The sequence below is a fragment of the Vulpes vulpes genome, chromosome 10, assembly GCF_048418805.1.
Source record: "Vulpes vulpes isolate BD-2025 chromosome 10, VulVul3, whole genome shotgun sequence".
NCBI lineage: Eukaryota > Metazoa > Chordata > Mammalia > Carnivora > Canidae > Vulpes > Vulpes vulpes.
In genome coordinates this window covers 17696655-17723127 of record NC_132789.1, presented here as the reverse complement: position 1 = coordinate 17723127, position 26473 = coordinate 17696655, and the positions used below count along the sequence as shown (strand labels likewise).

At 37.5% G+C, this 26473-nt stretch overlaps 1 protein-coding gene and 2 pseudogenes across 1 annotated transcript in view; 2 read left to right on the top strand and 1 right to left on the bottom strand.

The window, feature by feature from the left end:
• Window positions 1-22183, top strand: part of LOC140594281 (small G protein signaling modulator 1-like) — a 49612-nt gene extending 27429 nt beyond the window's left edge. Inside the window, exon 7 of the mRNA XM_072725190.1 lies at window positions 11902-22183. The gene's annotated coding sequence lies outside the window, so the exon portion shown is untranslated. The remainder of the gene's footprint in view (window positions 1-11901) is intronic.
• LOC140594268 (FAS-associated factor 2 pseudogene) overlaps window positions 1-26473 on the top strand; it is a 65188-nt pseudogene that overhangs the window by 819 nt on the left and 37896 nt on the right.
• LOC140594277 (phosphoglycerate kinase 1 pseudogene) lies at window positions 7437-11466 on the bottom strand (annotated as a pseudogene).

Sequence of the window (26473 nt, the reverse complement as noted above, 5' to 3'; positions counted from 1 at the left end):
AGAGGCAGAGACAGAGGCAGAGGGAGAAGCAGGCTCCATGCACCGGGAGCCCGACGTGGGATTCGATCCCGGGTCTCCAGGATCGCGCCCTGGGCTAAAGGCAGGCGCCAAACTGCTGCGCCACCCAGGGATCCCGATACATTGGTCTTAACTGTCATGTTCAAAGCTTGGATGTTATGCTAAGGGATAGGGAAGCTGGGGAAGAATGTAAAATCGGAGACTCTTCACGACCAGTACTCCTTTCCAGCCAGAAGGAGAGGGAGAGAGAGAATATCAAGGAAATACATGAGAATCTCCTCATCTCTTGGTATATGAAAGTGCCTATTTAACCACATCCTCACATAAAATGGGTATTATGATTATCTTTCATTCTTTGCCTGTTTGCCTGGAAAACATATCTGAAAGTATAGAACAAATCCTTCTCTTCATGAACCTCACATCGTAGCAGGGAAAACAGGTAACTAGTAATTGGGATAATATATGATGAATATTCCAAACTAGGTGGGTGGTGTTTAATTTACTCTGGGTGGTCAGAGAAAGTGTCCTGGAATACATGGCAGTTAAGCTTCCATTTGAAGTGCCTGTAGGCATTAACTGGGTAAAGATGTAGGGGAAAGAGTGTTTCTAGCAGAGGGAAGCAGGTGCAAAGGCCAGGAGACAGGAGAGGAACTGGAAGAAATCCAGGCTCTGGAGTCCAATTACACCTTCTCGTGAATTATGACAAGTCTCTGCTCTGTGCCCTAACGTGGGTTCAGGGCCTCTGTAGTTACTGCCTTTGGTCTATGACCTTGTGTTTTCCGCTGAATAAATCAGTCAAAAGGAATTAGTGATTTATTTCAGCAATAACGCCAACCTCTTTATTTATTAAACTTCTTATTTTTTTTTTTTACATTCACACAGAAGTTGTAACATTAGTACAGAGTCTCCCCTACCCTTAGTGATAACATCCTCCATAACCTGCACTGTACCTTCATAACCTATGAAGGTATGTTCTGTGTTATATGGAAGAGGTTTTGGTTCAAGAAAAATTCAGGTCTCCCCACTGGCTGTGGGGTAGGGACACTAGAAACAACACAAATGTTTCTTTTTCAATTTAAACGTTTTTATTCCAGAGCAGAGGTTGATAAACTATAGCTCATAGACCTAATCTAGCTTTCTTCACGTTTGGCAAACAAAATCCTATTGGACCCTAGCCTTACTGATTCATTTGCCAGTCATTTATGGCTGCTTTTGTGCTACAGTGACAAACTGAGTACTTGTGACAAAATCTTACGCTCTTCAAAACTGAAAATATTGTCTAGCCCTTTACAGAAAAAGGTTCTTGACCCTTGGTTTAGAGAAAAATCTCTTCATCACTGTCCATCACAGTCCTGGCTCTCTAATCAAGCCAGCAACATGATATACTTGACTCTGTTCTAACTACAATTAACTGTTCTTTGCTCTGATCTTTCTTCAAATAGAACCTATCCTGCCATTGCCTTTGAAGAAACTTCCCCAGATGGCCTTGTGAGTTCTTTGCCTCTCTTAGTTATTGTGGCCCATGCCAGGCATACAAAACTAAGACATTTCTTGTGGTCATGTGGAATGGTGACTACCTCAGACTTTGAACTCTAACCAGTTTAACATTTCTCTTGATTTGAAAACAGGTTTTCTTTTAAAAGAGTATTTGGTCAGAAAATCTCTCTACTAACTCAGAGATTAATATTGTAATGGAGACTAACCAGGGAGCCAGAGCTGCTAAGGTAAAAAAATTGGCTGAAGGTCTGACAGCCATTCCTGCTGCAGTGCCACCGCCTACTTCTGGCCAGTCTGACAGGCTCCTTCAGGCTTCAGAGAATCCTGTGCGTTCACATTTCAGCAGAACCTGGACACTGGCCAGCCGGTGCCACTTGTTCTTGTTCTGCCTGAGATCTATTAACTACAGCATGTGCTCCTTCTTCCCTGTCCACTTCCATATTCTTGGCAATTACCCCCGTCCTGTTTATAAACCACTGTAATTCATCTACAAGCTTAGGAAATGTTTGAGAGTGGAAAGTATACTGACGAGAATTGAGTAAATGCAAGTCAAGACACACTGCACTCTATTAGCTGGGTGACTTCAAATAATTTGATTTACTTTTCTAGGCCTAAACATCACCACCCTGCATTTAATAGTCATTTAACAATAACGGTTATATCTTGGCTCCATTAATCAGCAGGAAATAGGCAAGTGTTTATTTTTCTTCCTTGCAATGATTCTTTAATACTGCATGACTAAATTTTAGAGAAAAGCAAAGAATAAGTAAATAAGGCCACTCTGCTAATTACCAACAGAGCTGGGATAAATATCCACTCCTCCCAGCTTTAAAATCCCTACTCCACCACCACCACCCCGATCCATCCAGTTTATCTGTAGCAACTGACCCTAAAACAACATGATCAGAGTTCTGATATCTGAGACTGCAGGAAGGCCCCAAGTGTAGCCCTGACTCAGTCTCACTGAGACAGCAGGGAGAGAGCAAGCAAACTGGGCTCTTTACCTCTGGATTAGGTCTTTGTAAACTGAACTCTGTGTCACAAAACAGTTATAATAATTAAACGAGTTGCAAGAATATCAAGTAATAGAAATGGGAAAGGAAAATAATACATCATTTTTAAGCATGAATGTAAGTAAGCCAGTGGCAGTCTATAATTTAATTGACTGGGACTTGGTTTTTCCACTACTGGGAATACATATTTTCATATTCTACATAACCATGGCTAAATGAGGACAAAAATTGTTCCTTGATTTATGACTCCAGGTCATTTGTAGATTCCTGTCTGATTTTCTCTAATGATTAATGCTTTTCACAAGGATGGGTTCCCAGAAAGACTGTTTTTTTATGAAGTCCTAGACCCAAAAAACTAGTTCACCATTTACCTTGGTTTAGAATTTTCATTTACATGTTGTTCTTAGTTTTCCATTTGTCCTGAATTTTAGTCTTACCCAATCTATAACTAAGAGAAATTGCATAGAGAAAATACTGTAGAAAGATTAAAAGAAAGGATGTTTTTTTAATATGATTTTTTTAAAAATCCATCGACCTGTTTTTGCAAGATTGTCAACTTATTGTGCAATGCTTTTCTGACTTCAGTATCCATGAGATTCTAATTCAGTAAGTCTGGGATTGGGCCCAGGAATTTGAGTTTTTAACAAGCATCCAGATGGCAGCAGGCAGATCATTGGACCACACTGTGGAATAACCTTTAATTGATTACTGTATCGTTAATATCCTACAGGGTGGCACGGTGCTAGGTACTTAGTAATAAATTAATTGAATGGATAATCAAAAGGGCTAAGGAGAAATGAAACAATGTGAGGTGTTCCTTTATTCACTCAGTGATTCATTTTTCAGCCCTCAATGAGTGGCTATCATGTACTGAACTTTATAGTATTGTTTGTGTGTGTGCATAGATACAATACATGTATGGACTATAACTAGAAAAGGCACTTTATGCATACTCTATGCTTCCAAAGAGCATGAGATCTAGTGAAGGTTTTGAGAAACAAAAAATGTCATCTCAAGGTAATATTTAGGTGTTATTAAGGTGATGAGTGTGCAGAGAAGTTACAACAATAAAAATAGAAAAAAATAATGTCTTACCTTTTATATAACTGTTATATTAAATGAGCTATGTGAAAATAAGCTGGTAAGTTGTGAAAGGCCATATATATGGAAATAATAAGATTTATAAATCTCTACCCCCTTTATAGAGATGGCAAGGTCTCCCCATCCCCATTGAGTGTGTTGACCAGATGCCTCAGCTTATCTTCCTTACTCCGCAGGGTAGCGAATTAGATATCTCTGTCTGAATTTCCATCAAACGAAGTATATGTTGCCTGTTTCTGAGGCTTGAAATCTGCAGGACTGAGGCTCTGTGCTAATGATGTGCAACCTGAACTTTAAAATGTTTTACAAACTATAGTAGCTATTAAATAATTACTTGAACTTCTGGAAGTAATAAAAACCCCTGTCTTGAGATTCCTGAACAGAGTTTATCTCTTTACTAAGTATGTAAAATAATACTGTGGTAGGATAATCCTTAAAAATTGCTTCACTGTATCCTTGTTATTTGAGCACTATACATATATTTTTACCAATATTCAGAAAAGAGTGTATGAACTTTTTTCCTAGATTCCTGCAAGATCCAAACTTTACATGACAGTGGACTTCAATAATATTCATGAACTTGCATGAGGTTCATGGAAAGCAGCACATTGAAAATTCTGTGATGAATTACTAGGAGTTTTGGTTGACAAATACTTTCGTACATTTTTCCCTTTGAGATGTAGTATTATTTGGTTTGTGCGATATGTGATTCAAAATAATGAGAAGTGAAAGAAAAAAGGTGAATCCTCTATGTATTAATCAAGGGGTCATCTAGACTATATATCCAACATGACGTTTCCCACACAGTGTGTCTAGTTCTTCAATTGCTACTTGATTTCTTGGTGAGTGTGTCTTCATGTGAGAAAATACAAAAAGCAGAAAAAAAAACTATTTATCTTGGCAGCAAGTACCGTGAACTATGAATTCAGTGAGTCCTAAATATATAGAATCAGAATTGAATACAGCCAACCTAATGGTCTGTTTTGAGAAACATCAGTCCTTTTGTCCCTTATCCTATACGTAAGGCACACTAAATTATTCGGCGTCTCCAAATACTTTCCATGTAGAGTCTGTATTTTGAGACACTTGATGGCTAGGAGATTTTAGGAGCCTTTAACAGGAATATGATGTAAAAATAAAACAAATTCAAGTTAGGAAAATGTTGGGAGTCTGCTCAGAACACCATCAGCATCGCATCCTGTCCTGGCAGTCCGCGTGGAGCTGCAGCTGAGTCCACTGCATGGAAAAGCTCCTCAGTCCAGGCATGCTCCACTTCCAACTTAAACTAAATGTATTAGAACAATATAATGCCTCTAAAAGCAGATTGCACCTTACAGTCTTCGTTCTCAAGGAGTTTAAACATGTCTTAAGAAAGGGTGATGCCTCTTTGGGATTTATGATTATTACTCATGGGCTTTATTGCTCATTCTGGTTTCCCACTGAACACCCGCATCACATCCACCGCTGAGCATCCAGAGGCAGGCTCGTCGCTTCAAGTTGCTTTGACAATCATTAATCCTAGAGTCTGACTCCATTGTTCTGCATGTATTACATAGAACTTCTATGGAACATCAAACATATTTATTGATAGGAGAAAATTGTGTCTTTATGAGCGTTTCTGTAATGAAACAGGATGAGGGATGTGGAAAGTCACTGGCAGTTTCAGTCCAAGAGGCTCTCTTCAGGAAGAGAAAAATGGAAATGTTTTTATGAACGTGAAATAAAACTCTAAAAATGATGAGATGCTCTTCTAATACCCACTATTCAATAATAGATAGTCATAGTGTCCTTTGTGAATGAAGAGGGCACTGCAGATTCTTTCCGGTTGCCGCAAGTGTTAAGTGTTCACAGTTAGAAGCAATGAACATTACACACCTCTCCCCGTGTTTCCTCACAGCCTGGACAGTGACTACTCTCACAGATGTTAAGACCCTTTCTGTGGTTGTTAGAAGGATACTGATTACTGATTTAGGGAGAAGTTCTTAATCTCTTCCTGCATCCCGGTCCCTTCCCTTGACAGACATCAGTGCAAGTGAAACAGGGTCTTAAGTTTAATACCATTGACAAGATAACCCTCCCTCTCTGGAGCAGTGGCTCACCATAAGGCTATTACCTTGTTGGCCATGTACCATATCTCTTTGCTGCCTGCTAATGCTTTGCTCCTTTCTTTTCTTTTCTCTTTTAATTTGCATTTAGAAGAGCTAGCAACCTCACTTGGCAAAGCTAACTGCTGATGTAGCTAACGATAAAGCACTATGGCATCACTTGAATGTCAAAAATTAGAAGAAAATAAAGAGCTAACATGTATTACCGTATTACTTATTTTTCCAAAAGCCAGAGCCTACTTTAATTTTGCCAAAATTGTGTTGGAGAGTTACTTCAGTGTGGGCTAGGTCCTAGCATTTGAATTATATGGAAAGGTCAAATTAGAAAACTACAGGGGGTCCGAAGGAGTTGATTGAGAATAAAGACTGTCAATGCGAAATATAGGGACACTTGGAATACACCACAGCAAGAGAGGGCTTAATATTTTACTTTGCTTAGTTTAAAATCGGAAGAAATCAGTTTAGATAGACACAGCTTTTCTATAAAGGATGTTACGGAAGCCAAACCTCCCAATATACTAGGTAAGGATGAGTATGGTTATGTAAGTATCCTAATTATGTACCTGCCCAAAGTGAAAGATTAGGTTAGTTAATGGACAACAGAGTGATTTCACATAGTTCTTCCCTTTAAGGGACTTATAGTCTACTTCAATCCTTTTGTGTTCTGAAATATGTACATCCTTCTTTCTCTGCAGTAGGCCTTGCTAGTCTAAACATGTCTATGAATTCAGCAGCTTCTTCTCCCTAGAGGACTGGAGAATATGACACAGAGTAGGAATCTGAAATTCCAAAGATGACTTTATAGCTCCCAGACAAATGGAGCTTTCTACTAGAACTTTAAAATTAAGGAAAACCGGGATCCCTGGGTGGCGCAGCGGTTTGGTGCCTGCCTTTGGCCCAGGGCGCGATCCTGGAGACCCGGGATCGAGTCCCACGTTGGGCTCCCGGTGCATGGAGCCTGCTTCTCCCTCTGCCTGTGTCTCTGCCTGTCTCTCTCTGACTATCATAAATAAATAAATAAATAAAATTTTAAAAAAATAAAATAAAATAAAATTAAGGAAAACCATGCAAGGCTGATGATGCTAACTCTATTTGTTGAAAACAAGCTATCTCTTCTCCTCCCCATCCCCCCTTTCTCTATGTGTATGATTCAGGTAAGATTAGTGTCAAAATCAGTGAATGTCAAAGTTGATGTAAAAATCTTTAAAACTAAGAATTATTTTAATTCACCCACCTTATATGCTCTCTATACTTCCTGCCTCCTTGAGGATTTTATCATTCATTTCCCTTCTATATCTTAAACATTAAGTTCTCAGAATGTTGCAACTTCAACATTTTCAAGTCTCTCTCATCTTATGGGAAATAACCCAAAATACCACCTTGGCCCTACATATCTTCACAGAAGTCCTCTTCTTTCCATTGTCAAGTATCTTAAAGAGTTGTTTTACTCAAAGTTTATACTTCTTTACCTTTTGTGCATTCATCTCAGTATAATATGGAATTTAGGCCCACCAATTTCACTCTTCCAACCATTGACCTCTATGTTGCTAAAGCCAAAACACACATTTTTCATCGTCCTTCTTGTTTTCTTTGTGATGTTTCGTTTCTGAAAATCTCTTAGCTTCCAGTACACTATACTTTCTTGCTTTTTTTCTACTGTTTCTTTTCCTCTGTTCTTTATTTTTTTCTCTGTTTCAGTGGATACTTTTATTGATTTAATAGATCACCAACTTTGTCTCCCTACCTGCCTACAATTGGAATTTCATCTTATTTCCATGCTGAGTAGTGAAACAATGACACAGCTGTAATCAGAATAAGCTACTTCAAAAAGAGAAGCCAACACAGCTCATTTTCTTCTAGCAAGCAAAATATAAATATATGCATTCTAGAATGCACAATGGTTTAGTCACTAAGAAATTCAAATGGGATCCTGAAGAATGTAGGCAAATCCAGGGTGCAGTAAAGAGGAGCTGAGATGCTGTGCGCCTCTTTAAGGGTTCCTGGTACTGCATCTCTTGGCCATTAGCTGAATTTTGACATGAGGGAAGATTTTAGCTAATGCCAAGGAGAGATGCAGCAAGTGCTAGGTTGACTTAGGGGCTGTGCACAGGAACCAAAAGGCAGGAAAGTACTAAACACTGCTAAGAGCATCCACCCCAGGAAGGACTGGACCTTCCAAAAGCTCTAAACTCACACCACCCCCAGTGCTCACATGGCTGACTTTATCCTCTGTGTTCCATTTGGCACAGCAAGTGGCAGTGTCTCCACCACCTATGATGGTGATGCAGCCCCTGGCGGTGGCTTTCACCACCTCATCCATGAGGGCTTTGGTTCCTCGGGCAAAAGCTTCCCATTCAAATATGCCCACAGGTCCATTCCCCATGGTCTGCTTAGCCTGAGCAACTGCCTCAGCATATTTCTTGCTGCTCTCAGGACCATGGTCCAAGCCCATCCAGCCAGCAGGTATGCCAGAGGCCACAGTGGCTTGGCCAGTGTTGGCATGCTCATCAAACTTTTCAGCAGTGACGAAGTCAACTGGCAAGGTAATTTTCACACCATTCTTCTCAGCTTTGGACATCAGGTCTTTGACGATCTTGGCTCCCTCTTCATCAAACAGAGGAGTCCCAATCTCCATGTTGTTGAGCACCTTCAGGAAGGTAAAAGCCATTCCACCACCAATAATCATCTCATTGACTTTGTCCAGCATATTACTGATCAGCTGGATCTTGTCTGCAACTTTAGCTCCACCCAGGATGGCCAGGATGGGTCGCTCTGGGCATTCCAAGGCCTATTTCAGCTCCTTCTTCATCAAGAAACCTCCGGCCTTCTGTGGCAGACTGACTCCCACCATGGAGCTGGGGGCTCAGTGAGCAGTGCCAAAAGCATCATTGACATAGACATCTCCTAGCTTGGAAAGTGAAGCTTGGAAGGCTTCTATTTTGACTGACTCAGCTTTAATCTTATTCCCAGAAGCATCTTTTCCCTTCCCTTCTTCCTCCACATGAAAGCAAAGGTTCTCCAGCAGGATGACAGACCCAGCAGCTGGGTCAGCACAAGCTTTCTCCACTTCTTGGCCCACACAGTCCTTTAAGAATAAAACATCCTTGCCCAGCACAGACTTAAGTTCTATAGCAGCTGGCCCCAAAGAATACTTGTCTGGCATGGGGACACCATCAGGCCGGCCCAGATGGCTCATAAGAACTGACTTGGCTCCATTGTCCAAGCAGAATTTGATACTTGGGATGGCAGCCTTGATTCTCTGGTTGGTTGTTATCTGGTTGTTCTTCATAGGAACATAGGCTCTTCATAGGTTGAAGTCCACTCTCATGACGACCCACTTGCCCTTCACGTCGAGCTTGTTCAGAGTCAGCCTGTTAGAAAGTGACATCCTGGCAATAGAAGGGCTGCGAGGCTGAGAGCTTAAACAGCGGAGAAGAAAGCAGCCTGCGTGTGCTCCAACCTCGTGCGGAATGCCGAGAGCTCCTCTGTTCTTTATTTTTTTTTTTTTAACATTTTATTTTTTTATTTTTTTTTTAATTTTTATTTATTTATGATAGTCACAGAGAGAGAGAGAGAGGCAGAGACACAGGCAGAGAGAGAAGCAGGCTCCATGCACCGGGAGCCCGACGTGGGACTCGATCCCGCGTCTCCAGGATCGCGCCCTGGGCCAAAGGCAGGCGCCAAACCACTGCGCCACCCAGGGATCCCTCCTCTGTTCTTTAAATGTCAGTGTTTTCCCAGGTCTTCTCCAAGCCTGTTAACTTTTTTTTTTCTCCATTCTCCTTGGGTGATTCTATTTATATTCATGGCTTCAAGCATAACCTGGAAAGCTATGATATCCAAATATGTATTTTACGTTCTATCTGGATAATAAACCCATAAGATCCTATGTTATCAATCATTCAGAAAAAAATAAGATATTCGTGGACATTTTAGTTGACTTTTATGGTGTTTAGGAGTTAAGATAGTAGTGATAAGCACAATGATAGTATTGAGAGAGGACTCGTTTTAAGTCTTGAGTCAGTCATGACCTTGAGTAAATTGCTTTAATTATAAGCCTTGTATATACTTCATTTGTTTGTTTTTTTAATTTTTATTTATTTATGATAGTCACAGAGAGAGAGAGAGAGGCAGAGACATAGGCAGAGGGAGAAGCAGGCTCCATGCACTGGGAGCCTGATGTGGGATTCGATCCCGGGTCTCCAGGATCGCGCCCTGGGCCAAATGCAGGCACCAAACCACTGTGCCACCCAGGGATCCCTATATACTTCATTTGTAGAATGAAGTACGCACTTCATAAGATTTCCATGAGGATGAAGTGAGATCATAATTGTGAAGAGCCTGGCACATAGATAGTTCACAGTAAGTAGTAGCCCTTATTGTAATAAAATGATCTCTTGAACAAGTTTCACTTCTAATTGTAGAAAGCCAAAGTAGCACTCTGAGCCCAATCAGGAGACAAAAACAAAACAAAACAAACAAACAAAAAAAAACATGTAGTAGGTTAAAGCAGAACAGTTTAATACAAAGAATTACTGACTCTGACAAACATAACTATAAGATATAAAGAAATTCTGTGTGGTAAAGCAGAGAAAGAGTACCTAAGAAAGGGTAAACTTGAAAAGGGTATTAACAGATACAGAGATAATCCATAAATCACAACACTGTAAAAATGTGTTCAAATACTGGAGAAAATGTAGTTTGGCTCCTAGAGAGCAGAGCTGACCACTGGAATGGCCAGGCCAGAACTGCTGTGCAAACAACAGCCACCTCCGGAGGTATAGACAAAGATAAGAAAATGACATGTGACAAGAAAATGGTTGCTGGATCTGCAGTGGGAATCCAGGTGCCAGTAGGGGTGAAAGGTTGTTAGAACTTACTCTTTGAAGGACTGACTTGGTGTGTGACCTTCTGGACACAAGTAGCTTTATGCAGGCTGTACTAGGCTTGTCAGAGGAGTCCAGGCTGTCTGTAGAAATATCATTGCCAGGATGAGGCTGAAAGGTCAAAGGACCTTCATCCTAGGCTTGTGACTGCTAAGTAGTAGTTCCTTACCAGATGTCCTTATACCCACACTGCCTATCCTCCTGGATAGTGCTGTGAATTGGAGGAAGTCTCTACCTCCTGCAAAATCTCCCCTGCTGCCCTCTACTGAGAAACTTAACAGTGTGCATTTAAAAAGAGAAATGCTTAAGCCAATTCTGTTGTTTACCATATTGGAGGTACATTTGGAAATGAAAGGCAATGAATTGATAACTGACACAACAGATAGGCTTAACAAATACAGAGATAATCTAGAAATCACAACACCATAAAAATGTGTTCAAATACTGTGTTTTGCTCTATAGTTCTTTCAGTTCCAAGCTTTTTGATATGAAAAATTGGTGTATATATGTATAACTTTCGTTCATGATTTAAATATGAATACCCATTAGCATCATGATAGCTATGCATGTGCTAGAAGATAATTTAATGAATTACAATATAGCACATCGAAGAGTTGCTATGGTCTATTGAATCAAAAATCCAGTTCTTGAAAACTGCCTAAACATAATTTACCTATCCAATGTCAGTTTAAAATTTGCATAATAAGCCACAGTGAGTTTTAAAAATCTCATACAAATAGTGATCCATTTAATATGTTCCACAAAGAAATATATTTTAAACATCTTTTATACATATATACATATTTTAAACAGTCTTTTATATATCTTTTATATATTCTAAGAGAGGGCTCATTTTCCCCCCATTACCTAAAAATGTTTCTCAGAAAAAATAATATAAAAAATTACTATGTTGATCATAATTCCAGGAGAAAACTAAGAATCCTTGAAAATATAAGCTTAATTGAACTGGTAAGAATTGCTGTTACAGCAAAGTGGCATGGCATTAGAATAACTCCCATCAGTTATCAGGTTATCTTTAATTCACAATTTACAACTAACCATTTTGTAACCTCAAGAGCTGTTCCTTTTCTCTAATTTATCTCTAATCATAATTTTTATTCACAATTGACCATTTATTATACCTCAGTGATGAGTACTTTTTATTTTTTTATCACACTTCATTTTTATATTTAAATTACGTTAGCTAACGTATAGTACATTATTAGTTTCAGCTGTAGTTTTCAATAATTCATCAGTTGCATATGACATTTCTTAATACAGCAACAAGGTCTTATTTTCATCATTGCATCGATGGAGAAAGAGGAGAAATGTTGCATTACCTGTTCAAGAGAATCACTTCAGAAGCAGAAGGGCTGGGATTTGAAGATTTTTTTGTTTGTCTCAAAAGCTCCTACTGATTTTAGGCATGTTTCTAACTCTAGGTCAAAGTGGAGACTTATATTTTATAATCAGAGGTGTTAGAATTGATGGCACTGCTTCTCAGACTTTCATGTACACATCGATTGCCTGAGGACTTTCATCAAATACAAGCTCTAATTTAGTAGGCCTGGAGTGAGACTTGAGATTCCAAAAAGCTCGTATTTGGTGCCTATGTTACTAGTTCATAAACCATACTTGGCATAGAAAAGGTAAACGGCAATGGGATTGGAACAGACCAAGATATTAGTGACATCTGGATAATCTGAAGATTTCAGTTCCTTGGCATTTATCTGAAGGACCTGAAAACTTATGCTCACACAAAAACCTGCACATAGATGTTTATAGCAGCTTTTGTTCATAGTTGCCAAGACTTGGAAGGAACCAAGAAGTTTTGCAATACGTGTATGTGATAAATACAAACAAATATTATTGAGCACTAAAATAAAAATGAGCCATCAAGCCATAGAAATACATGGAGGAAACTTCAATGCAAATTACTAAGTGAAAGAAGCCAAAGTGAGAAGGTCACATACTATATATAACTTTAACTATATGATGTTCCAGAAAAGAAAAAGAAACTGTGTTAACGATAAAAAGATGAATAGTTGAAGGGAATTTAGGGAGAAGATGAATCATTTTCCTTTGTTTGTGTTAGGGCACTGAAAATATGCTATGATATTATAATAGTGAATAGATGTTATTGTAAATTTGTCCAAACCCATAGAATGTAAATATCGAGTGGACCATAATATAATCTATGGACATTGGGTGATTACGATGTGTCACTGTAGGTTTATCCTTGGCAAAAACTGATAAAAATAATAATTTATATTTATAGTATAAGTATGTAAATAAAAATAAATATATTTTATATCCATATTAATTTAATAACAATTATTATTTTTAAAAATACCTCTTGGTGAATGACTTTGATGATGGGAGAGAAGCTATGCCTGTGTAGAGCATGATGTATATGGAAATCTCAATACTTACCTCTTAATTCTGTTGTGAGCCTAAGACTACTCTAAAACAAAGTCTAAAAGTCAAATAAGAAAAAATGTTGACATGGGCAGCGCAGGTGGCTCAGCGGTTTAGCACCGCCTTCGGCCCAGGGTGTGATCCTGGAGACCCAGGATCGAGTCCCACATCAGGCTCCCTGCATGGAGCCTGCTTCTCCCTCTGCCTGTGTCTCTGCCTCTCTCTCTCTGTCAATTGTGAGTAAATAAATAAAATCTTTTAAAAACATTTTTTTAAAATTCAGCATCAGTCAATAAATATGCACATGTTATCACATAAGGAATATATGAATGTGTCAGTGAATGTACAGTTAATACACGTGTATGTGCATATGTGCATGTATTTTGAAATGTTGATTAAGATATAATGAATAATTAACTATATAGCAAAGTCTATAATGTGTCTGTGTTTCTATATATGCTGATTAGAAGAGATCAAATATTATATACATTGGATTTCTGTTAAATTTTTAAACAATAATATTTCCATTTAAAGGTAATTTTATTGACATACACAAAAAATATATAGTGTTAACAGTTGTCAAGTAACTACAAATCAAAACAATTAGATACCATTTATTTTTCCTATAAAATTTTCAAAAATTATAATGATCAATATAAAGACTCAGTTCATGAGTCTGGTATACCAGATATTTATACTAACCAGTTTTATGTGGAAAAAATGCTTGCAGAAGCATTTTGGTGTTAGTGATAATTTGGAAACAACCTAAATATTCAACAATAGAAATTATGGCATATCTAGCCATTTAAAAAACTACATTGTTAGAACACTTAAAGACAAAAATGCTCACAATATGAACTCAAATGAAAAGACACAAAATAAAAAGTACAGGGCAGCCTGGGTGGTATAGCGGTTTAGCTCCTCCTTCAGCCCGGGGTGTGAATCCTCAAGACCTGGGATCAAGTCCCACGTCGGACTCCCTGCAAGGAGCCTACTTCTCCCTCTGCCTGTGTGTGTGTGTGTGTGTGTGTGTGTGATGAATAAATAAATAAAATCTTTTTAAAAAATAAAAATAAAGCAATAGAACTCTAATTCTGAACACACATGTTCAGTCAATATCCACCAAGTGCCTACCTTTTTTTTTTGTTTTAGTAAGCACTGTGTAGGTATTTGGATATATTAGTGAGCAGAATAGAGGCTCCTGATCCATATACATCTTATGGTTTAGCAGCAAAAAGACAAGAAACAAAAGGATTGAAACTTTTATTTATTTTTTTTAAGATTTTATTTATTTATTCATGATAGACATAGAGAGAGAGAGAGAGAGGCAGAGACACAGGCAGAGGGAGAAGCAGGCTCCATGCCAGGAGCCTGACGTGGGACTTGATACCAGGACCCCAGGATCACGCCCTGGGCCAAAGGCAGGCGCCAAACCGCTGAGCCACCCAGGGATCCCCAGGATTGAAACTTTTAATAGTAAAATATTGATAGTAAGATTATAGGTGAGCTGTATTTTATTTCTTCCATTCCCCCTTTTCTAATCACCTACATGGAGAGTGAGTTACTTTTACTGGAACAAAAATGCAAATATTTAAAAATGCAAAGAATCTATCAGAAAAATTATTATACTACTTAAAATGTTGCTTAACTAGTACTTTAGTACTAGTTAGTACTTGTGCTAACTAATCCTTAGTCCTTTTCGACTATTCAACCATTCCCTCAGGACTCTAACTTTAGACAATACTCATATCCTTTTTTAAAACTTTTTCTTCTCTATTCCAAAGAAGCATACTGGTCTCTCTAATTTGTTCTTTAAAAAATCAATGAAAATGTAATTAGTTGCAATTAATATATAAATATGAATCTTTGGTCCTGGAATTGGTTTGCCTGACCCAATTTAGCTCTGTAATTCTACGTGATTATCCATCCATTTAGAGTAGTGCCTTGATAGTGCACATCTCGTTTGAATTCTCCTTGTAACATAACTCAATACTAATTTACCTACGACTATATGACCTGTGATTTTGTCATTTAACCAAATCACTTTTACATTTGCATCTGATATTTTTTAAAATATCATGGTTAATGGCTGCATAATGTTATAGTTGTTCAAGTACTAAGTAGGTAATTATTCTCATTTGCACCATGACTATTATTATATTGAAATAAGCTACATTATAAAGCCTATTGATGGATTCCTAACCTACCTTTACCGGGCTTGTCAGATTGTCAGATTTTAGCACATCATCCCTTGACATCTCTACGTCAGTGGTCCCAAGCACAAATGTATATACAAAGACTAGCCCACCAACATGAATGAATGGAAGGTCTTTGGAGAACATGGGCCTTTAGTACAAGGGACAGCCGGTAGTCAGCTTCAGCTAATTTTGCCAATCAAGAGTATTAGCCTAAATTTTCTGATTTTTTGAAATGAATTAGAAAACTACTTTTATTATTTTATTTATTTTATTTTTTATTTTTATTTTTTATGGGAGTTCAGTTTGCCAACATATAGCATAACACCCAGTGCTCATCCCATCAAGTGCCCCCCTCAGTGCCCATCACCCAGTCACCCTAACCCCCCGGCCACCTCCCCTTTCATTACCCTTTGTTCGTTTCCCAGAGTTGGTGTCTCTCATGTTTTGTCACCTTCACTGATATTTTCACTCATTTTCTCTCCTTTCCCTTTATTCCCTTTCACTAATTTTTATATTCCCCAAATGAATGAGACCATATAAGGATTGTTCTTTTCCAATTGACTTATTTCACTCAGCATAATACCAGAAAACTACTTTTAAATGTAAAATTTCCCAATTACATAAAACACCAACCAAACACAACAGTCTAGCCAACTGGATTTGGTTTTCAAATTAGAAGAGTTCAAATTTATGAAACTTGTACATTGTCACTTGTTATAACCATCCTGAGATAGACTTTTTTGTTTCTGTTTCTGATTTTTGTTTTTTAAATATAGCATAGGGAAAAACTTTAAAGAAAGACATACAATTTCCTTATAAGTATATAGAAACACCCTCACCCTGAATTGTCAGATTGTCAGATTTATTGATGTTAAATTAGATGATTCTATTTAAAGTTTATTATTTTAAGTGCATCTTGCTTTTTTAAATTGTTAGGCTTTTTAAACTTTCATTTGATAATAAATCAACATAGGTTCATAAATGCCATGGATAATCATGACAAGAATATACGGAAATTAAGTGTATGTGTACAAATCACACGTCCAGTCTCTTGCTCCTTAAGCATTGTTTACTCTTAGATCTATAATCTAATTTTTTAAAGAAAATGCAATGTATAATAAATCTTGAGTTTCGAATACTATGTGCAATCACGATGCTCTAGCATCTCAAAAGTAGACAGGGAAAATAAAGAATCAGAACAAAGGGAAACTATTTGTTTCCAAATCAAGAACAAACAATAAACCATGTCTTAGTGGCTATAAACTCAAGGCATCAAGCCATAGAACAGGGTAATTTTTACGAAATATAGAATAATCTACCATGCATCAAGCAAACTGTATTGAATCTAATAAATCTAAAACTCTTAATAAAGTGCTTGGCAGGAAATCATCGAGCAGATCCAGTGTTCTGAGCTCATGTGCCACAGCTGTCACCAGAGGACCGGGGTGAAATTCTGAGTAGCTACAAAGGCAAAAACACAGAAAGTAGAGGAAAATTTCATGTCATTAACACTGTGAAGCAGTGTTTGCTCAGCTCAACAGCCTCAATGATTACATTTTGTTTTTCTGCATATCTACATTCTATTCACGTAATACCCATATGGTTCAAGTGGTGTCCCTATTATTAGTCTTCTGACAGGAATGTCCCTTGCAAAAGACCATTGTTTGCTTTATGGGGAAAAGAGATATTTAGAGAGACGTTTGTCTTGAGGATCCACCCAGCTTTAAGAAAGGGTAATGCCCATGACTGGACAACTTTAATTCAAAAACATTAGTACTATATTTTAGGTAAATGTTTAAGGAAGAGGAAGTATTACTAAACTCAGATTCCATTCTCCAGATGCTATAAAATGGCATGTGTTACCAATTTTTGAAAATACATATAAATTATTATTTTAATAGAACAACAATAGTAGTAACTAATTGTTGGTAAGCAATATGCCAAGAAATATATTGTGTATCTCACATGACTTGATTAATTTATCCTCTGTCACTCTGTGAGGTAGCTACTATTGTTACATCTATTTTCAGATATGGAAATAGAGTAAGTGGCAGAGCTGGGATTTCAATCTGATCAGTTTGATTCAGGAGGTAGTTTTACCTCTTTGAGTGTCATTATGGTGAGATATTTGCCTGGTAGGCAGTCAAGTATGATTCTAACCCCATACTTAGTCCAAGTCTTCAAAATGGAAAGTCTATTCATTTTGCCAACCTGCCTTTGATTCAAATGAGGAATCTGCAGGATGCAGCTGATCACTACAAACCCCGAGAACTCCCTCATTCACTTCAAGACTGGCAGGGTTTATATACCCTTATTTAATCAAATTGTAACTGAACCGAGTGAGAGTTTGTCCCCTCAATGCACAGAGAGCCAATAAAAACTGACACTGAGCTTTTGCAGTGAAGAAAGATAAGCTGTTAATGGTGTGGTCTCACCCATGAGAACAGTACCTAATGCTCAAAAGTCCTGTACCCCCTCATGGTTTGCAAGTGAGGATTTTTAAGGTCAAAATTTGGAGCAGGGGGCTCCTGAGAAGGTGGACGCTGTTGATTGGAGGCCCATGATGTCATGCTAGCAGATGCTCCGATGCCATTTCATTAAGTCCCACAGCGGTCTTCTCCGTCTCAAGAGATTTGGAATCTGAAAGACATCTCGATTCCTTATGTTAAAAATTTCACTAAGTACATCTGGTGATCATATCTATTTGTAAGCTAGTGGGGTTGCATTCTTACAGGTTTCTTGGCTAGTTCAGTTATGCCTGGGGATGATATGAGCTCTATTGATCATTCTTTCATCTGAACTGATACGATGGAGGCCAGCTTCAAATATGATTGGATTACTTGTGATTTGTTTAATTTATGCTGTAAATCTAAAATCATATTGCTAATTCTTCTTTTTAAAAAAATATTTATTTATTTGTTTGAAAGAGGGAGAGAGTGAAAGAGAGAAAGTGGAAGAGAAGGGAAGAGGGGGAGGGAGAGAGAGCCTGACAAGAGGCTCGGTCTCACGACCTGGAGACCATGACCCTGAGATCATGACCTGAGCCAAAACCAAGAGTCGAGTGCTTAACCAACTGCAGCACCCAGGTGCCCCATATTGCTACTCTTCTAATGTTTGCTTTAGTAGGGAGGGATTTTTTTTTTTTCTTAACTTACTGGATTCTTTTGGCTGGTCTACTAATTAAATTGGTTAACATCTAATTTTGTACTTATGAGAGCCCCACAAAGACATGAAAAGCTTCAAGACAGGCAATTGAGGCTTAATATGCCATTCTGAGTTAAGGAGTTAGGGGTAGGGATCTGGGGCTTCAAAAGGAAGGAACACAATTAACAGAAAGATGATAAGAGCAAATAATTGGAAAACAAATGTTTGTCATGACCTGCAGAGACAGTGGGACACAGAGGAAACTGAACAAACGTATCTTGCTGAGTTCCCCTTAGCTTGGCACACCTAGCCTGTACTTTTTGTAGATATTTCTGGTGGTACCTCTCTTCCAGGACCAGACCTCCTCTGAATTCTCAGAGACAAATAAGGGGGAGGGGAAAGTTTTTGAATCCGTTGGATCTTGATTGCCTTCAGCTCAAAACAGTCCACATGACAAAGTGACACATTTTGTGGCAGCCTATTCTGATTCCCTTTAATTTCAAAGGGATTTAATATGCATAAGTGAATAAACCATTACGTTCAGTCTGTATAAAGGGTGTTATCAGTCATCTGCTTTGCATTGGGGAAGTTTTCCTCTGAGGGTAAATTCCTCTGAATTATGCTGCCCTATGAAAGGCAGCTATGCTTAGCACAACATCACTAGTGCTGCACTCTGCTGCACTATGACATGGCAGAAACACATCCTTTATAGCAGTGCCGAGGAATCAGATCTCCCCACCAAAATGAGCTTTCCAGATAGTTCTGTGTGCCTTAAACATTGAAGAACAGCATTCAAAAGATTTTATTTTAATTTTAATTTTTTTGAAGATTTTATGTACTTATTTGAGAGAGAGCAAGAATGTGTGCGTGAGTGGGGGAGGGGTAGAGAGAGAGGGAAAGAGTGAATCTTAAGCAGACTCAGAGCTGAGAGCAGAGCCTGATTTGGGGCTAATCTCAAGACTCTGAGATTATAACTAAGCTGAAACCACGAGTTGGATGCTAAACCTACTGAGCCACCCTGATCAGAAACTCTTTCGCTTAACATACAAGTTCATAGCTTTTTTTTTTTTCTAAAATTGCCAGATATTATCAGGAGCATAGCCTCCCAAATAATGGAGGAACTTCATCCTAGCCTCATGATGTACCAATTTAGTAATGGAGAATATAGAAGCAGGCAGGGATAGAGGGAGGAAATAATTGAAAGCTATTTGGGCAGCCCTGGTGGCACAGCGGTTTAGCACCGCCTGCAGCCCAGGTCGTGATCCTGGAGACCCCAGATCGAGTCCTGAGTCGGGCTTCCTGCATAGAGCCTGCTTCTCCCTCTGCCTGTGTCTCTGCCTCTCTCTCTCTCTCTCTCTGAATGAATAAATAAATCTTAAAAAAAAAAGTAAAAAATTGAAAGCTATTTGTAGTTTTAAAAAATTCCCAGATTTCACTCTATCATACAATAAGCTTTAAAGAAATTGCTGTTGTATTGCGACCAAACCTATTATAATGAGACAGGTCCAGATAATGATAATGTGCTGTGATTTTAAAATGAAATTCAGGACATAGCTCCAGGGTCTGTTTTTAATGACACCTCCATTGATAAAGGATGTAAAATTTTCCAAGTCTGTTAGCTAGTCATTCAGTAGTAAATTTGACCAAGTGTAATGGCACCCACATTTTCTTATTAGAGTGCTTATGGTTATCTACGTAGCAAATGGCAAATTGGAGATTTATATGCCATTTAAACTAGGTTACATCTAGGAAAATTCATTCTGGGTCATTATGGGAAGACTGCTCTTAAAACAGTCTAGTGGAACAGTTTTAGATGGTTTTGTGTAGTACCAAGAGTCATTAATATAACAAGAGATTCCTTTTTAGCAGAAGAGTTATTTGAATAGACAGCTGGGCATTGTAGTGCAAAACAGGCATCAGCTTAGTTTTGCACTTTGGCCTTATAACATAAAACCGTGTCATTACGACAAGCCCTATTATGGCAGGAAATCTGTCTAATGTAGCTCATTCTTGCTCTTAGTCCAGGGAGGTTTAATTACCAGAAGAATTAATCTCACCAATAATGGGGGATCCCTGCGTGGCCCAGCAGTTTGGCGCCTGCCTTTGACCCAGGGCGCGATCCTGGGGACCCGGGATCGAGTCCCATGTCGGGCCCCCTGCATGGAGCCTGCTTCTCCCTCTGCCTGTGTCTCTGCCTCTGTGTGTGTGTGTGTGTGTGTGTGTGACTATCATGAATGAATAAATAAAATCTTTTTTAAAAAATCTCACCAATAATAATAAGTAATATTTGTAAGGACTTTGAAGTTTACAAGGATTTTCACATATAGTTCCTGCCCTTGTATCATTGCCCATACTTCCTAACTGTTCTTCCTGACACCAGTTTCAACTCCTTCCAGTACATTCTCTGTATTTATGATCAAAACACAAATTTCATCACATTATTTTCCTGATTATACATTTACAGCATTTTCCTTATTGCCTACATGGTAAAGTCTAGGTCATTAGCAAATCATACAGTGTAGTAATATTGCTTGTGTGGAATCAGATTTTCCGTAACACACGCACACACACAAACACACACAAATATACCAAAATGTATTAAAAAGGTAGTGACAACATAGAGAGGAGTAGATGCTGCAGATCTTTGCTAGTCTTGTTTCCTAACATTTTCCATTGTAAAGAGTTCACAGCTTCCGGTGGCATAGATAATACAGGTCAGGGACCAGATAGATTTCAGACAAAATTTTAATAGCTCATATATATTAAACATTTTATACAACATGGCATAGTACTTAATACATAATAACCGCTCAACAATAATTTTCTAAACTTTATTTCAATGTGGCAAGTACTGCAGTATAATACATCCTCTACTATGGAATTTCCACAGACTGAGGATGTTGTTATGGTAAGGTTCCAGTGTATAAATTATGTGAAAATACTGGGCAAAAGGGAAGGAAATATTTTGCCAGCTGATAATATAATGTTGCAAAACTTCTATTCAAGGAGATTTTTAAAAATCTGAGTTTACTATTGTATATTTCACAGTTGAAAATAAGCTCTGGCCCATGAGATTTTACCTACACATTGGGGACAACATCTTGTTAAAACAAGATTGTGAAGTTTATAAGAAAGTAGTAAAGTCTGCCTTTCGATATAGACTTACATTTTTGTTCTTCCTGTTTCTTTTGGAATCTGCATTTTTCTGTGAATGATGAGTATTTCTTGGTCACCAAATCCTCTCTTAGTCTACATTCATTTGGTAGTACACTGGAAAGCTGAAGAAAAGTGATTAAAGACCAGGAATGTCAATGTTTTTGGCATGGAAATGGATCATATTTGACTTTTTCAAATATATGCTCTTGAAAATTGGCCATTCGTATGTACAGACGTTTAAATTTCTAAATATAATAAGCTGTGTAAAAGGAGATATGATTTGAGGAAATGAGTATAGTAATGGTCATTACGGGAAGCACCAGTGCAAAATTACCAGTTCAAGAACACTTTATGGAACATAATGAATTGTCATAGTTGTTTTTAGAGTTAGAAAGATTCTTTGACTAAATGTTAGAACATCTTTGTTTAACAGCATTCATTCTAAGAAAGACATACAAATACACTGATATAGTGTCACTGATCTCTCTTATTTACAAATCATTTAAATTACAAAGAACAAACATTCCCTTCAAAAAATCTGAATATACCCTTCCTTAGCTTGAACTTTAATTGAACTTGATAAAAGTAATTTGATTTTCAGGGTTGTTCCTATCATATCTTAATGAATTAAAGAAATATAGCAAAGATTCCTTGTGTGTATGTTTTTTGTAATAATGAAAAAAATCACAGTTACACATTACCTATAAAGAAAAAGAAGGAATATGATGTAGGTTGAATTGACTTATATACTACATCATTTAATTCCTACAAGTCTTTTGTTTTGTTTTATTTAAAAATTTTTTAAAATTCCTACAACAGTCTTTTGAAAGAGGAATTACAATCTTCACTTTAGATGTAAAGTACCAGTGCAATACTATCTTATATAGAATAAAGTTACAGTTGTTTATAATGAATTGAAGATTATTGTTTCACTGTGTTTAACATTTTCTGGATGATGCTGTTTTTAAAGAAAAGTAGTGTAAATGTAAAAATTCAATGTATTGGTGGGATCAATAATTGTGATCACATTCAACATTTATAAATTCATTTTCTCTCTAAATTGAAAAGAACTGGAATTTTTTTTAAAGAGTGATTTATTGGGCAGCCCGGGTGGCTCAGCGGTTTAGCGCCGCCTTCAGCCCAGGTCGTGATCCTGGAGACCCGGGATCAAGTCCCACGTAGGGCGCCCTGCATGGAGCCTGCTTCTCCCTCTGCCTGTGTCTCTGCCTCTCTCTCTCTCAATCCTCTCTGTGTGTTCTCATGAATAAATAAATAAAATCTTTTAAAAAAAGAGCTACTTATTGATTTATTTATTCATGATGGACATAGAGAGAGAGAGAGAGAGGCAGAGACACAGGCAGAGGGAGAAGCAGGCTCCATGCCGGAAGCCCGACGGGGGACTCGATCCCGGGACTCCAGGATCACACCCTGGGCCAAAAGCAGGCGCTAAACCGCTGAGCCACCCAGGGATCCCCAAAAGGACTGCAATTAAAGAAGAGACCAGAATTATTTATATCATTAACTTTATTTTTTCAGTGTTCAGAATAAAAGTCAATATCAACATGTGTAATAACAACAGTCTTTTCCAAAAAGTCTATCTCTCACAATTATTTTTAATAAACGCAAAGATAATAGGAAAGAAGTGTTATCTAGTTATCTAATTATAGATATCTATGTTATCTAGTTTTGTGAAAACACATAATACTGAGAATGTCAGAATTTTTTGTTTAGGAACATGATCTCTTTAAGAGTGTGATGAAAATAATAGATCATCTTCTCAGAAGAAGAACTACATATGCATACACACTAATCCTCCAATCCTCAAATCAATTAAAATCCCTTTTATGTATGCAGTAGTATGAAATATAGAACCCACAGATTTATGATGACCCAAGATCCTACAATTATTTACTCCCTGCAATCTTCATGCTTACCCCCAAGGATTTCAAACCCCAATTACCCTCCACTGTTTGTTTTCCCTAGCATTTTCACCATCTGACGACACATGATGTAATTTACTCATGCATTGAGTGTCCATTGCCTGTTCCACTTTCCAGAATGCAGCTTCCACCAGGGCAATGACCTTTGTCTATTATGGTCAACAGTTCACCTAGAACAGTTTCTGACACAAAACAGTCCCTCATTATTTCCTGAACCAATAAATAGATTTATAGTGACTGTATATGTCGTATTAAGAATATAAGCCTCAAATTTGAATTCAAGAACCTTTTATTGAATTGTTGATCTGCATATCCCTAACTTCATCCTTTTAAAAGTAATAGACCATGCATGTTGTTGTAGTGTTTTTAGGATGAAATAACAAATATATAATCTTATAATAACCATCTATCACTTATATGACTGCACAGATTGTTCCCTGAATTAGCCATAGAATGTGGAGGCCAAAGCCACCACTTCTTATAGGATTATCAAATGTCCATATTAAGTGTCAGTTTTGATTGAAAGTTTCTTTAAGGGTAAGTTGATAGTTTACAATGTCTTAATGACCAGAAAAATTTTATCAAAAATAATGGTAATTCAAATATTATTATAGCAAGTAAATTATTAAATTCGGAATTACACCCATACTGACACCCCCCCACACACACACAATTAGACATTTTTCCCCAGTGTATTTACCTCGGATGATATCTGAGGTACCTCAGATGATGTTTCTTTGATTTGTTGATTGGTTTTCATTATTTTATTTTGTTTTCCAGCATTGTGTCCTTACTCTCATATTTTTGGGCCATTCTTCAAATAGAATATCCAGGTTTCATTACCAATGGTAAGATGAAACCATGAACTTAAAAAGTCACCTTAATAACCAAATGTATCATAAAATGTACAAGTAGAAAAAAAGTCTATGGCATCGCTAGCCAATATATCTTTATCACAGCTACTACTGAGAAGACAGACTGATAAAATGTGGGAAGATAATTTAGATTTTGTGAGGAAGGAAAACATGTTCTTACACTTAGGGACTATTCATTACATTTTAGTACAAAGGAAATTTTTTATATAGCTGAGTTATCAGCCAGTGAATGAAAACAGAAGGATGAACAGTTCTATATAATTGTTGTAGAATACTCGCCAAGTCTTGTGAGATTCAGCCTGAGGATAAGTGGGGAAGAAAGAATAAAGGGAGCTCATCAAACAGTTGATACTCTTTGTAGGGAGGGCCTCTTGGTTGTTGGATAGGAGGAAGCAGGCAGATGTCAAAACTATGTTCATAGCTCCTTCCTCTACAATGACACAGGTTCTGTTAGATACTTCTCACACTGAAATAAACGACTCTGTTCACACACCCGTGTGCAAGATTAGAATATTTATTCTCCGTGATATGACTACTCCTTAAAACCCAGGCCGTCTGGCAAACTATGCGTGAATGAATGGATGAATGAATGAGATCTATGAGTCACCTGCCACAGAGAATGAGAGTTTATTGTGTTTGTCTAGATAAAGAACATACTGGGGTGTAAGTTTTGTTGTTGTTGTTGTTCTTTTACCTAAACTTGTCAATTATACTCCTTCTTACCATTATTCAGTTTTATCCTAAATTTCATTATTATCTTCTTAAATAATTTGTGCTATAAACCAGCAAGTCCCCTTGTTCCTGTGTTTTCTCGTACTGCTGTGATACCATTTTTTTTTTTGTTGGATTAGTCTGTATGTCACACACATAAGAACACAGCAATTGAGATATTAACAATGTTAAACAATTTTATTAATAGAATATATCTCTCCATTTCTTCAGGTCTTCTTTAATATCCCTTCATTGGGTTTCACAATTTGCTACATAAAATCTGTAAATATTCTGCACTTAACAACTATATATTTTGTAGCATTTTCTTTCTTGTGAATGGTAGCATATATTTGGCTATATTTTCTAACTTATTGCTATGTAGAGAAATGTGCTGATTTTACAGAAGGTCTGAAATGCTGATAATAATAACTGGAACTTCAGAAATATGGATTAAAACAGAGAAAAACAAAGAGAAAAATAGTAAACTAGATAATGAATTTGATGAAATCACTCAGAATGAAGTGCAGAGAAATAAAGATAAGAATAGAAGAAGAAGAGAGGTGCCTGGGTGGCTCAGTCAGTTAAGTGTCTGCCTTCAGCTCAGGTCATGATCAGCCCTTCCTTGGGCTCCATGCTCAGAGGAGAGCCTGCTTCTCCCTCTTCTCCCCATTTATGCTCTCTGTTGCTATCTCTCTCTCAAATGAATAAATAAAATCTTTTAAAAAAAGAGGGAGAGAGAATATAAGAAGAAGAGATTGAGATAACTGAAGGAGAAAGTGAGGAGACCCAGTCTATAGTAACAAGTTCTAGAAGGGGATACCGTAGATATTGGAGGGAGAACTGTATCAAAACTTGGCCCAGGAAAGCTCAGGACTGTTCTGGTGGCCTTGGAGAAGCCCACTAGGGCATGATGCATCATGGTTAATGACATGGACTTTAGGTTTAAATTAGTATCAGTTAAAGTCACAGCTCCAACATTTACGAAAAGTGTGAGTGCCCTTGTATATGGGCATCACGTGAGCTCCTACTTTATCATATTGTCAGTGAGACAATACAAGGGCACTGTTCAGTATTGTACCTGACACATAACACCCAGAGAATGTTACCTCTTATAGGATTCTAAAAGTGTAATGCTACTCACATTAATAGAATAAACTGATGAATGATAAATCAATGTATTAATATATTGTATAGAATTATTTAATTATTAATGTATTAATAATAATGTAATGATTTATATATTGCTATATTATATTAATATTAATTATATGGAGGTGTAGAGGTGCTAAATAATATCTTTAAGACCTAGCTATCATGGAATTAAATACATTGTTCCTTAGAGATGAAAACACTTGTCATGCATATCTAGTGCTGCTATCATTCCAATAGTAGTATAATTTTATTCTCATTT